General features: G+C 43.5%; 1 protein-coding gene across 4 annotated transcripts in view; it reads left to right on the forward strand.

Annotated features, from left to right (window-relative positions):
• The window catches only part of ANKRD6 (ankyrin repeat domain 6), a 210,316-nt gene continuing 207,539 nt past the window's right edge, over positions 10,718-13,494 (forward strand). For 2 of the 4 annotated variants that reach the window (XM_021089984.1, XM_021089998.1), the window contains exon 1: positions 10,718-10,932. The gene's annotated coding sequence lies outside the window, so the exon portion shown is untranslated. The remainder of the gene's footprint in view (positions 10,933-13,494) is intronic. The other 2 variants (XM_021089991.1, XM_021090003.1) reach the window with 2 other exon arrangements.

Genomic DNA, 13,494 nt, shown 5'->3' on the forward strand with positions numbered 1-13,494 from the left:
TTAATTAAACTTAAAAGTTTCTGCACAGTAAAGGAAACCCTAAACAAAACGAAAAGACAGGAGTTCCTGTCGTGGCTCAGTGATTAATGAATCCAACTAGGAACCATGAGGTTGCGGGTTCGGTCCCTGCCCTTGCTCAGTGGGTTAAGGATCCAGCGTTGCCGTGAGCTGTGGTGTAGGTCACAGATGCGGCTCGGATCCTGCGTTGCTGTGGCTCTGGTGCAGGCCAGTGGCTACAGCTCCAATCAGACCCCTAGCCTGGGAACTTCCATATGCTGCGGGAGCAGCCCTAGAAAAGGCAAAAAGAAAAAAAAAAAGAAAAGACAACCCACAGAATGGGAGAAAAATATTTGCAACTGAAGCAACTGACAAGGGATTAATCTCCAAAATATATGAACACCTCCTGTAGCTCAATACCAAGAAAGCAAATAACCCCATCAAAAGATGGGCAGAAGATCTAAACAGACAATTCTCCAAAGAAGACATACATATGGCCAAAAAACACATGAAAAGATGTTCAGCATCACTATTAGAGAAATACAAATCAAAACTACTATGAGGTACCACCTTATACCAGCCAGAATGACCATCATCAAAGAGTCAACAAACAATAAATGCCACAGAGGGTGTGGAGAAAAGGGAACCCTCTTACGCTGTTGATGGGAATGTAAACTGGTGCAACCGCTATGGAAAATAGTATTGAGATGGCTCAAAAAACTAAAAATAGAATCCAGCAATCCCATATGATCCAGTAATCCCACTCCTGGCATCCATCTGGAGAAAACCATGACTGGAAAACATACATATACCTCAGAGCTCACTGCAGCACTGTATACAATAGCCAAGACATGGAAGCAACCTAAATGTCCATTGACAGAATGGATAAAGAACATGCGTTACATACACACATATGGAATATTACTCAGCCACAAAAAGGAATGAAATAATGGCATTTGCAGCAACATGGATAGACCTAGAAAGTATTATGCTACGTGAAGTTAGTCAGACAATGCGACACAAACATCATATGATATCACTTATACGTGGAATCTAAAAAAAAGGATACAATGAATTTATTTGCAGAACAGAAACAGACCCATAGATGCTGAAAAACTTATGGTTACCAAAGGAGACAGATTGTGGAATGGGGAGGAATAGACTGGAGGTTTAGGATGGAAATATTCTAAAACTGAGTTATGAGGATGGTTGTACAACTATAAATATAATAAAATTCATTGAACTAAAAACATAAATAAAATTTACCAAGATTTTCCATGAATAAGGCACTATTCCAAAATAATATTATCTTCATAATATTCCCATTAAGGAGTTCCCTTGTGGCACAGTGGATTAAGGATCTGGCATTTTCACTGCATCAGCTCAGGTCACTGCTGTGGCACACACATTCCTGGCCCCGGGAATTTCCCCATGGCATGGATATGGCAAGAAAAGAAAAGAAAAGAAAAGAGAAGAAAAGCTCTCTAACCAACAAAAGTTAGAAAACTACTTGTCATAATAAAACTGTTGATCATTATCACTCCTTTCATTAGGAACACAAATAGCAAGTGATTTAGTTCCCTTTCTGACATGTATGTCTCTGTTGTACTACATGCTAAGCTAAAGTATAACATGTTAATAATATTTTTGTTTAAAATTTGAATATTTTTTTTTTGTCTTTTCGAGGGCCACACCCACGGCATATGGAGGTTCCCAGGCTAGGGGTCCAATCGGAGCTATAGCTGCCGGCCTACACCAGAGCCACAGCAACACCAGATTCAAGCTGTGTCTGCAACCTACACCACAGCTCACAGCAATGCCGGATCCTTAACCCACTGAGTGAGGCCAGGGTTCAAACCCGCAACCTCATGGTTCCTAGTCGGATTCATTAACCACTGTGCCACGACAGGAACTCCTAAAATTTGAATTTTAAAGGCCACAATTTTGTGCCCTTATTTTAGTGAATTAATTTTTTTGCTGTTACAAATTAGATGCCTTGTGACAAGGAACATAAGAGCTCCTTAAAAGAGACCTGTACAATTTAGGCAGAATAATTGCAGGGGCAAGCAATTAAATACAGACAGCATCCTGCATCTTAGGATATTTTGAGACATCTGATGACATTGTGCCTGGTTCCTGGGATTCACATGCTGAAAGTCTTTTGGGCTTGCTTTTTCTTTTTTCATCTTTTTAGGGCTGTACTCGAGGCATATGGAAGTTTGCCGGCTAGTGGTCGAATCTGAGCTATAGCTGCCAGTCTATGCCACAGCCACAGTAATGCCAGATCTGTGCTGTGTCTGTGACCTATACCACAGCTCATGGCAATGCTGGATCCTTAACCCACTGAGCAAGGCCAGGGATCAAACCGCATCCTCATGGATACTACTCAGGTTCATTACCGCTGAGGCACAGGAACTCCTGGGCTTTCTTTTAAAATATGTATTTCAAGCCATTAATTCTCTCTCTCTCTCTTTTTTTTTTTTTTTTTTTTTTTTTTTTTTTGTCTTTTTGCTATTTCTTTGGGCCGCTCCCACGGCATATGGAGGTTCCCGGGCTAGGGGTCGAATCGGAGCTGTAGCCACTGGCCTACGCCAGAGCCACAGCAACGCGGGATCCGAGCCGCATCTGCAACCTACACCACAGCTCACGGCAACGCCGGATCATTAACCCACTGAGCAAGGGCAGGGACCGAACCCGCAACCTCATGGTTCCTAGTCGGATTCGTTAATCACTGCGCCACAACGGGAACTCCCATTAATTCTCTCTTGAAGCAAACAAAGGAAAGAGCTTCTACAGAATCTTGCGGGACTGCTGCTAATCCAGGAAAGCCAACCAAATTTTTCAAGAGGACAGATCAGAGTTTCTGGCTCTGCTAAGATGGTTGAAAACCTGATAAAATCATTTCCATTGATGCAAACCATCATTAAAGACAGTGTATTAAAATAATGTTTTGGGAGTTCCCATCATGGTTCAGCAGTAACGAACCCAACTAGGATCTATAAGGACACAGGTTCAATCCCTGACCTCACTCAGTGGGTTAAGGATCCTGAGTTGCTGTGAGCTGTGGTGTAGGTCACAGATGTGGCTCGGATCCCACATTGCTGTGGCTGTGGTGTAGGCCAGCAGCTTCAGCTCCAATCAGACCCCTAGCCTGGGAACTTCCATATGCCACAGGTGTGGCCCTAAAAAGCAAAAAAAAAAAAAAAAAAAAAGGCAAAATAATGCTTTGATATTTTAAAAACATGCATATGGCAAACAGTTAATCAGTATAAAAGAATGTCCAGTGAAATGTCGGGGTCTCTCCCTCCCCGACCTACAATCTCTGGGCTTCCCTTGCAGAGGGAAACACTGTTTTAAATGTACAAACACATTTGCTGCCTTTATAGAGACTTATATTTGATAATAACTTCATCTCTTTAATAATAGTCTATGAATATTTTTTATTTTTTATAGCCACCCCTATGGCACATGTTAGTTCCAAGGCTAGGTGTTGAATTGGAGCCACAGCTGCTGGCTTACACCACAGCCACAGCAACACCAGATCTGAGCTGCATCTGCAATCTACACCACAGCTTACAGCAACACTGGATCCTTAACCCACTGAGTAAGGCCAGGGATTGAACTCACATCCTCATGGACACTATGTTGTGTTCTTAACCCACTGAGCCACAATAGGAACTCTCCTTTGAATATTTTTTAAGTAAATATGCAGGGGATTAGATTTTTCAGGGCTGTGCTTTGATGGGAATAAACAGAGAGGGGCAAGGGAGTAAGTGGGGATGAGAAGCAGCGTGATTTTGATGGGGTTGCCAGAGAAGACTTCTGGAAGAAGGTGACATTTGAGTTGACTATGAGTAGGAGACAGCAAAATGAAAGTCACGGTGGAGAGATTCTCCTGGAAGGTATCACCATGTCGAAAAACCAAGGAGAAGTGAAAGGGCTTGGTGCTGGAGGAAGAAAATGTCATGTGATGAGAGGGGGGGAGTGGTAGGCATGAGGGACAGGTATTCTTTTCTGCCAGGTAGAGGCTGGCAGCTCCAGCTCTGATTCGACCCCCTAGCCCATGAACTTCCGTATGCTGCAAGTGTGGGCTTAAAAAGAAAAAAAAGATCTAAAAACAGAAAAGAAATAGAGGTACTAAACGCTCTACATGTCTGAAGATCAGTTTGAACTTAGCAACTCCTGTCTTGGCTGGGAGAATTACACTAACTTCAATGATACAAGAAAGCAGGTTCTCTAGGACAAATGACCTTATTAATCTGTAAGAGGAACTTCTCTAAGTAAAAAAGAAAAAGCCACACCTAGAACATGAAAATTGCAAAAGGAAAAAGCATATTGATAAAAGCAAATATACAATAAAGATAGTGAATCAACCACATAGAAAGCTAGTAGAAAGTCTGAAAGACAAAGTAGTAAAATCATCTATATTCACAAGAAGCAGTTAAGGGATACACAAAACAAACAGATGTAAAATATGATGTCAAAAACAGTAATCAGGGAGTTCCCGTCGTGGCGCAGTGGTTAACGAATCCGACTAGGAACCATGAGGTTGCGGGTTCGATCCCTGCCCTTGCTCAGTGGGTCAAGGTTCCGGCGTTGCCGTGAGCTGTGGTGTAGGTCGCAGACGCAGCTCGGATCCTGCGTTGCTGTGGCTCTGGTGTAGGCTGGCAGCTGCAGCTCCGATTAGACCCCTAGCCTGGGAACCTCCATATGCCGCGGGAGCGGCCCAAGAAATGGCAAAAAGACAAAAAAAAAAAAACAAAAAACAGTAATCATGAGGGGAGGGGAGTAAAAATGCAAGGATCTTAAAATGCATTTGAAATTAAGAGATCAGCAACTTAAAATAATAATAACAATAATAAAGACGATAGTATACATTGCTATCTATAAACCTAATGGTAACCATAAATCAAAAATCTGTAATAGACACACACACACACAAAAGAGAAAGACACTAAAGATAGTCATCAACTTACAAGGGAAGAGAACAGAATAAGAAGAAAGGAATAAGAAAAAAAAAAACACTATAAAAACAACCCCAAAACAATTAACGAAAGGGCAATAAGGGAGTTTTCAATGTGGTACAATGAGATCAGTGTCATCTCTGTAGCACCAGGACACAGGTTCAATCCCTGGCCCAGCAGAGTGGGTTAAAGGATCTGAGATTGCCACAGCTGCAGTGAAGGTTGCAACAGTGGATGGCTGGGATCTGATCCCCAGCCCAGGAATTCCATATGCTATGGGACAGCCAAAAAAAAAAAAAAAAAAAAGGCAAAAAGTACTATACCTTCAATAATTACTTTAAATATGAGTGGACTAAATGCTCCAATCAAAAGGCATACAGTGACTGTATGGATATAAAACAAAGACCCATACATATATGCTGCCTACAAGACTCACTTCAGATCTAAAGACACACGCAGACTAATGAGGGGATTGAAAAAGGTATTCTCTGCAAATGGAAATCAAAAGAAACCCAGGGTATACTTATATCAGATGAAAAAGACTATAAAACAAAGATTGTTAAGAGAGACAAAGATATTCCATCCCAAAGCAGCAGAATACATATTTTTTCAAGTGCACGTGGAACATTCTCCAGGATAGATCAACATGCTAGGCTAGGCTGCAAAACAAATCTCATTAAGAAAACTGAAATCAAATCAAGCATCTTTTCTGACCACATGCTACAAGACTACAAATTAACTTACAAGAAAAAAACTGGGAGTTCCTGTCATGGTGCAGCAGAAACGAATCTGTCTAGGAACGATGAGGTTGCAGGTTTGATCCCTGGCCTCAGTGGGTTAAGGATCTGGCATTGCTGTGAGCTGTGGTGTAGGTCACAGATGCGGCTCGGATCTGGTATTGCTGTGGCTCTGGAGTAGGCCAGCAGCAGCAGCTCCAATTGAACCTCTAGCCTGGGAACCTCTATATGCTGCAGGTGCAGCCCTAAAAAGACAAAAAAAAAAAAAAAAAAAAAAAAAAAAAAGAAAAAACTGCAGAAAACACAAACACATGGAGACTAAACAATATGTTACTAAACAACCAACAGATCTCTAAAGAAATCGAAGAAGTTTTTTAAAAACCTGGAGACAAATGAAAATGAAAACACAACAATCCAAAATCTATGGGATGAAGCAAAAGGAGTCAAATAGGGGAATTTATAGTGATACAAGCCTACCTCAGGAAACAAGAAAAAAACCCAAATGAACAACTTAACTTTTCACCTAAAGGAAGTAGAAAAAGAACAAAGAAAACCCAAAGTGAGTAAAAGGAAAGAAATCATAAAGTTCAGAGCAGAAATAAATGAAATACAGAGTAAAAACAATAGAAAAGAGTCATGAAACTAAGAGCTGCTCCTTTGAAAAGATAAACACAATTGATAAACCTTTAAGACAGACTCATCAAGAAAAAAAGCAAGAGGACTTAAATCAGTAAAATCAGAAATAAAAAAGTTACAACTGACACCATAAAAATACAAAGACTCATAAGAGATTACTAGAAACACTTATATACCAACAAAATGGACTAGCTAGAAGAAATGGACAAATTCCTAGAAGTGTACAATCTCCCAAGACTGAACCAAGAAGAAACAGAAAATATGAACAGACTGATTACCAGTACTGAAATTGCTTTTCTCTGTACTTATCACTTCATTCTTCTTTCTCTGCATGAATATTGGCTTTCTGTGCTTCTCCCAGCAGATGGCAGGATCTGGCTGCCCCACTTTTTTCAGTGTCAGTGATAGTGGGCTCAGGTTCTAGAAGCAGGCTACCTGGGTTCAAATCCTAGATCACAGGCTTCCCATCATGGCTCAGCGGAAACGAATCTGACTAGTAGCCATGAGGACGCAGACTCAATCCCTGGATCACTGCCTCAATCAGTGAGTTAAGGATCTGGAGTTGCCATGAGCTGTGGTATATGTCGCAGACACAGCTCAGATCTGGCATTGCTGTGGCTTTGGCATAGGCCAGTGGCTACAGCTCGCATTAGACCCCTAGCCTGGGAACTTGAGCTTCCATATACCTCAAGTATGGCCCTAAAAAGACCAAAAAAAAAAAAAAACAAAAAAAAAACAAAAACCCAAAAAACAAAAACCCACTAAATAAACAAACAAAAACACAACCCCACAAATCCTAGCTCAGTGCTAACTAACTGTGTGACTTGGACCAAGAAACTTAACTTTTTAGGCCTCGATTTCCTCATCTCTAAACTGTTCATGATGTTATATATCTCAATAGGGTTGTAGGAAGAATTAAATCTATTAAACTCTGGATAATCATTTTTAAAGGTGAGCAACTATATAAGTTTTGGCTATTATTATCTTTGATTCCTAGGCAAGAAAATGTGGTTGAGTTTAGTGATTTCAGGGGTTAGGGATGGTGTCCAGGAGGAAGTTGGGCATGATTGTAATGGAATAGCATGAGGAGAACTCTTTGTGGTGATGGCTTAGTTCTGCATTCTGAGGGTGGTTACATGATGCTAAATCTGTAATAGGATTTCATAGAGCTATACACACACATTGCATCAATGTCAACATTTTGATATTGTTTCGATGTTTTAATGTTATACCACAGTATAGAATGGTATGTATATTGTACTATAGTTATATAAGCTATAAAACTGAGTAGAGTACACAGGACCTCTTCTATATTAAAATTTATATTTCAATTTCATATTTATTTTAAAGTACAGCTGATCTCTATGCTATGTTTGTAACTTGTGAATCTGTCAATATCTCAAAATAATACAAAATTTAAAGGTATAAGGTTGCAAAGTCAGAAATAAAATATCATTACTTGCAGGTATATTCAAAACTGAAGAATCAGAGTGCCTGTCATGGCGCAGCAGAAATGAATCCTGGTAGGAACCATAAGGTTGCAGGTTCAATCCTTGGCCTCACTCAGTGGGTTAAGGATCCGGCATTGCTGTGAGCTGTGATGTAGGTCACAGACACGGCTCAGATCTGATTTTGCTGTGGCTGTGGTACAGGCATCAGATCTGAGCCACAGTTGCAACCTAAGCCACAGATGTAGCAATGTCGGATCCTTAGCCCACTGTTCCGGGCTAGATCAAACCTGCACCCTAGCTCTCCCAAGATGCCACCGATCCTTTTGTACCATGGTAGGAACTCCTACAGATTACTAAAATTATTAGCAGATTTTAGCAATGTTGCTAGATATAAGATCAATTAACAAAGATATGTGCATTTTTCCTATTGATGAGAGTAGAAAATATGTTTTCAGGGAAGATATCATTTGCAATTACAACAGAAGATAAGGAAGAATAAATCTCAGAAAATGAAAAGTTGTAAAACTTTTGAGGTCATTAAGATTCAAAATGAATGGACAGACATGTCAAACATGTACACAGACAGGACATCTCAGTAGTATAAAAATGCCAATTCCTAGAGTTCCCTTTGTGGCTCAGCAGAACCAAATCTAACTAGTATCCATGAGGTCACAGGTTTGATCCCTGGCCTCGCTCAGTGGGTTAAGGATTCGGAGTTGCGGTGAGCTGTGGTGTAGGTTGTAAATGCAGCTGGGATCTGGCATTCAATGGCTGTGACATCATAGGCCAATGGCTACAGCTCCAATTCAACCCCTAGCCTGGGAACCTCCATATGCCATGGGTGTGGCCTTAAAAAGACCAAAAAAAAAAAAAAAAAAAAAAGATGTCAGTGCTCCACGTTGCAGTAGCAGCCAACAGTTTAGTTCTGGCTCCCATTACATGAGGGCTGCAGACTGCCTATAGACATATTGGGCTCTGTGTGATTCCATGTGTCTTCTCATTCTTAGACTCCAGCTGAAGGAGCAGCCACACTTTGGGTTATGATAGTCTCATGCCAGAGGGCAAAAACTCAAGGGAGGGCAGGAGAAGCATATTTATAGCTTCCGTTCCGGCATGGGGTCAAGGCAAGTCATACAAACCCCATCCAAATCCTGAACCAGTGGGGCAGAGGAGTCTACACCAGTGTAGGAAAGCATGGCAATGATGGGAAAGGAACAAACTGTGAATGACTAATGCAATCCACTGCACAGATTCGTGTACTTCTAAGTCAAAATCCCAGTTTTTTCATGGAGCCCGACAAACTAATTGTAAAATGTCTATGGAGGAGTAAAGGGCTCAGAATACCTACCTTTATAAAGAGGAAAAAGTAAGTCAGGGTAGGATTTCCATAATCAGAAATAAAGATTTAACATAAAACCATAGATTTTCAGGTTGCATATGACCAGCACAGAGCTCTGGCTGTCTTACAATTAAATTAAAGGAGAAATGAATTTCAGATGGGATGTGAAAGGCAAAACTACATCTTTTAGAAGAAAATATGGAAGAATATTTTTATATCCTCAGGGTAGGAAGAATTCCTCAAATCACAAAAAAAAAAAAAAAACAAACCAAGGGAAAAAAACCAAACATGACAAATTAAAAAAGAAAACAAGAATAGTTAGTAAACATTAAATATGAACCATTATACATACAATCGGAGAAGTAAAAACCACAGGCATAATAAGAAATCATTTCACACCCCCAGAAAAAACAAGTGCTGGCAAAGATGTGGAGCAAGGGGACTTTCATACATCGTTAATGGCAACTGATTTAGAAAACAGTTTGGCACTATCCAGTATATAAATTAGAACACACGCATACCTTAAGACCCAACAATTCCATTTCTAGATAAACAGCTTAAAAGCTCTTGCACACATGCCACACAAGAAATATTTAAGAATGTTCATAGCAACATTGTTTGCAGAACCAAAAACTGGAGCCAACCCAATGTCCAAAAGTAAACTGGATGAATAAATTGTGGTATCTTCTCACAACAAAATATTAAATAACTGAGAAATCCAATAGGTAAAGCTCAGAAACCACGCTAAGCGGAAAAAAAGTAAGTTGTACAGGAATTGTGCAGGCTGATTCCACTTACAAAAAAAGTTTAAATCCGGCCACAAATGAATAGTGTGCTATTTAGGGATACATATAATTGGGGTAAGAGAATTATTAACATAAAATTCAGGAGGGTGGTTTCCTCTGAAGAAGGAGGCTAAGATCATGGAGGGGCACATGCTAGTTTCGTTGAGTGGAAGGCTTCATAAGGGCAGTTCCAGGGAATAATAGCAGGGCGGAGGCTGGCAGCTGCAGCTCCCATTTGACCCCTAGCCTGGGAACTTCCATATGCCGCCTGTGTGAGCTCCCTCCCCTCAAAAAAAGCCGGGGGGGGGCGCGGGGGGGATGAACATATGAGTCAGAAATGTTCAATGCTTTTGCCTAGTTCATACGGGACGCTTCAGACAAACCACTGACAGACAAGGAATAAAGGAATAAAGGCTTCCTTTCTTCTCTCCAGCTTTCTAATGAATCTGTATCTTTCACCACTGTTGTTCAGCTGCCACTGAGACATCCCAGTTAAGTGAACTATGAAAATGTTGAAATACTCACTTGGCCACAGGTTGAGGGACAGTTTCTCCTCCCAAATACCCTCTCCCTTCTATAAACCTCCCCTGCCCCGAAAACCGCGCCCAACTGCATCCCGGTTCCTCCCTCTTTATAAGGAGGCCTCTCGCGGCGAGGGCTGAAGGGGCAGCGGCCCAGTAGGGAGTGGGCTTCAGATCAAGGCCAGCCCCAGGGCCTTGGGGACCCCCACCTCCCCGCAGGCCGCTGCAGAGACCCAGCCGGCCGCTGCGGGGCGCTGCGGCCCCAGCCTAGGAGCGCGGGAGGGGCGGGGCTGAGGGCCGAGCCCGCGGCAGGCGCGGCAGGCTCGGCCACAGGTAACCTGCCGGAGCGAGGAGCGCAGCCCAGCGAGCGGCAGCAGGAGGCGGCGGCGCTGGGCGGCTCCGAGGCCCAGGGGCCGCCGGAGCCAGCGGGAGCCCGTCCGCTTCATCTCACGTTGCCCCCTACCCTGTCGCCGGCATCGGTCTCTGCGGCGCGGAGAGAAAGGTACCGTGTGACCTCGCCGGGTCCCTTCGAGACCCCTCTTAATCCGAGGACTTCCCCCCGCTACTCCGCCCCCCCTTGGGGGGGCTCTGATCAGGGGAGGGCCATGTCGCGGGTGGGGGCGCCCCCAGTTCGCTGTCTGTTGGGGCAGGAGTCCCAGACAGAGCGCTTTGCCCCCTTTCCTGCGGCCTCCGGGAAAGCCAGACAAGAGAGGGTCCTTCCCCGGGCACCTCCCTTGTCGCTTTCCTTCAGTTGCCTCCCTCGAATGTAGAACTTAGGGGCGGGGGCAGAGAACTTTCTCGTCTTTGGCCACAGGTTGAGGGACGCCCCCCTCCTCCTTCTCCATTGAGCTCGAAGAGTTGGAACAAAGTGGTGGTGGTGGTGGTGGTAGGGGGAGTCCCCAAGGTATTTCTCTCGGACGCAGAGGCTGGCGGTCTTCGGGCGTAAAAGAGGGACCCCTTTGGTCGCCTAGCGCCCGGGGTCACCCCTCGGCGTTCCGGGGCCTGCGGGCGGGCCTCAGAGTGGCCCGGCTCGGCTCGGACGCGCCAGCGGTCTGCCCTCCGCCCTCACCTCTGCGAGGACCGCGAAGTGGTGCAGGCACGGGAGCCTGGGGGGCTGTCCTGCCCTGGGGAGATCCGCTCTAGACGGAAATAAGCTCTATAAAGAGTTAGCAAGTGGCATCTCCCCGGGCTCCAGGAAGCGAGCACGTTGTTTGCTTTGAGTTCAGACGTCGTCTTACCACCAACACTTGTCTTGGGAATTTCAGTGCTGTGCTTCCGGTAGATTTGGGGGACCGGAGGGGAAGTGGAGTATTATCTGTGACCCAAGAGGAGCTTCAGTTTCCTAAAGCTGGCCAAGAATGTTTTCCCTGAGGCATGGTGAGATGGTTTAAGCGGTGGTTAAGAGGTTCCCTGGGGGGGGTCATGAGATTGAGTCTTGATGCCAGTTGTTAGGTGTGTGACTTTGGAAAACCCACTTCTTTAAATCGCAGTTTTTAGCATTGTAACAAACTGTGTGTATTATACATAATTTGGTTGTATTGTGGGGGAAATTAAATGAAGTGATGCACGTGAAAAGCTTGGCATAGCGCTCTTGAACAGTTAGGGATCCTTTTTTTGTGAGCCTGTTGATGATCTTCATTTGCCTTTAGGAGCCTATTAGGTCAATGTAAGTGGGAAGAAAACAAACACACCTGGGTCCATGGGTGGTCCCACTAGGTACTGATGGTCTCTGACTGTAGGTTTCCCATCCTTAAAATAGCAGTAGCAGGAGTTCTCTTCTGATGCAGCTGTTACAAAGATTAAGGATCTGGCATTGTCACTGCAGCTGCCTGGATTGCTGCTGTGGCGCCAGTTCGATCTCTGGCCCCAGAACTAACACATGCCCCAGGCCTGGCCAAAAACAACAGCAAAAAGATAGCATAGCAACCTGCTGTTATCACGCTGTAGTAGATAGGACTATACATGTTTATTCTCTATCATTCCTAGCATGTGCTTAGCATACAGTAAATGAAGAATTTTTTAAAATTAGGTATATAAATTAAAATTGGAAGATTTTTTTCTGCCTTCTAATCATAAAGAGGAGGGGAAAGGAATAAGAGACCAGAAAACAACTAGTTGCACATTTTGGGGAGGTGTAAAACAAGGGTGATAGCAAAATGCTAATTTGTTAACTCCTTGTTTGTTGGTGTCAGCATCAAAAATTAATCTTAATTTTCCTCTCAAAACTCATCAGCGTCTCTAGAGCCCTTTTAGATCTGACTGGGAACCATGAGGTTGGCAGGTTCGATCCGTGGCCTTGCTTGGTGGGTTAAGAATCCGGCGTGGCCGTGAGCTGTGGTGTAGGTTGCAGACGTGGCTTGGATCTGGCATTGTTGTGGCTGTGGTGTAGGCCGGCAGCTGTAGTTTCAATTCAGCCCCTAGCCTGGGAACCTCCATATGCCTCAGGTGTGGCCCTAAAAAGCAAAAAAAATTAAAAAAAAATTTTAAAAGAATACATTCTTGTAAAAGACAACTTGTGATCCAACTCTGCTTGGAGAAAGACATGCCTTGACTCTTAAGGCCCTCCCATATAGTTCTAGTGCCTCCACTGTGAACTATATAATAGGTTTAGAAAGTATCAAACGAAGAAGCACACATTAAAGAATAGGAACAGAAGGCACACCTGGAATACCCTTACCCAGCTGAAAAACCCGTGCCTTCTCAGAACCCTGCAGTCTGAGCACTTCTCCCCATGGTACTCTACCTACTTCTCTTTCTCTCCCCAAGAAAGAACTAGTCTGGATTTTGTATTTATCTTTCCCTTGCTTTTCACACTTAATATCTTACATGAAAAACTCTGTGGAAGGGAGGTTTCCAAACAAGCATTTCATTCTTTTCTTTCTTTTTTTAAAATGGTTACAGCTGTAGCAGATGGATGTTCTCAGGCTAGGGGTTGAATTGGAGCCACAGCTGAGGCCTGTGCCACAGCCACACTGGATCCGAGCCCCTTCTGCTTGCTGCAATGCTGAATCCTTAACCTGCTGAGTGAAGCCAGGGATGGAACCTGAATCTCCACATACAACAT

Source organism: Sus scrofa, chromosome 1, assembly GCF_000003025.6.
Source record: "Sus scrofa isolate TJ Tabasco breed Duroc chromosome 1, Sscrofa11.1, whole genome shotgun sequence".
NCBI lineage: Eukaryota > Metazoa > Chordata > Mammalia > Artiodactyla > Suidae > Sus > Sus scrofa.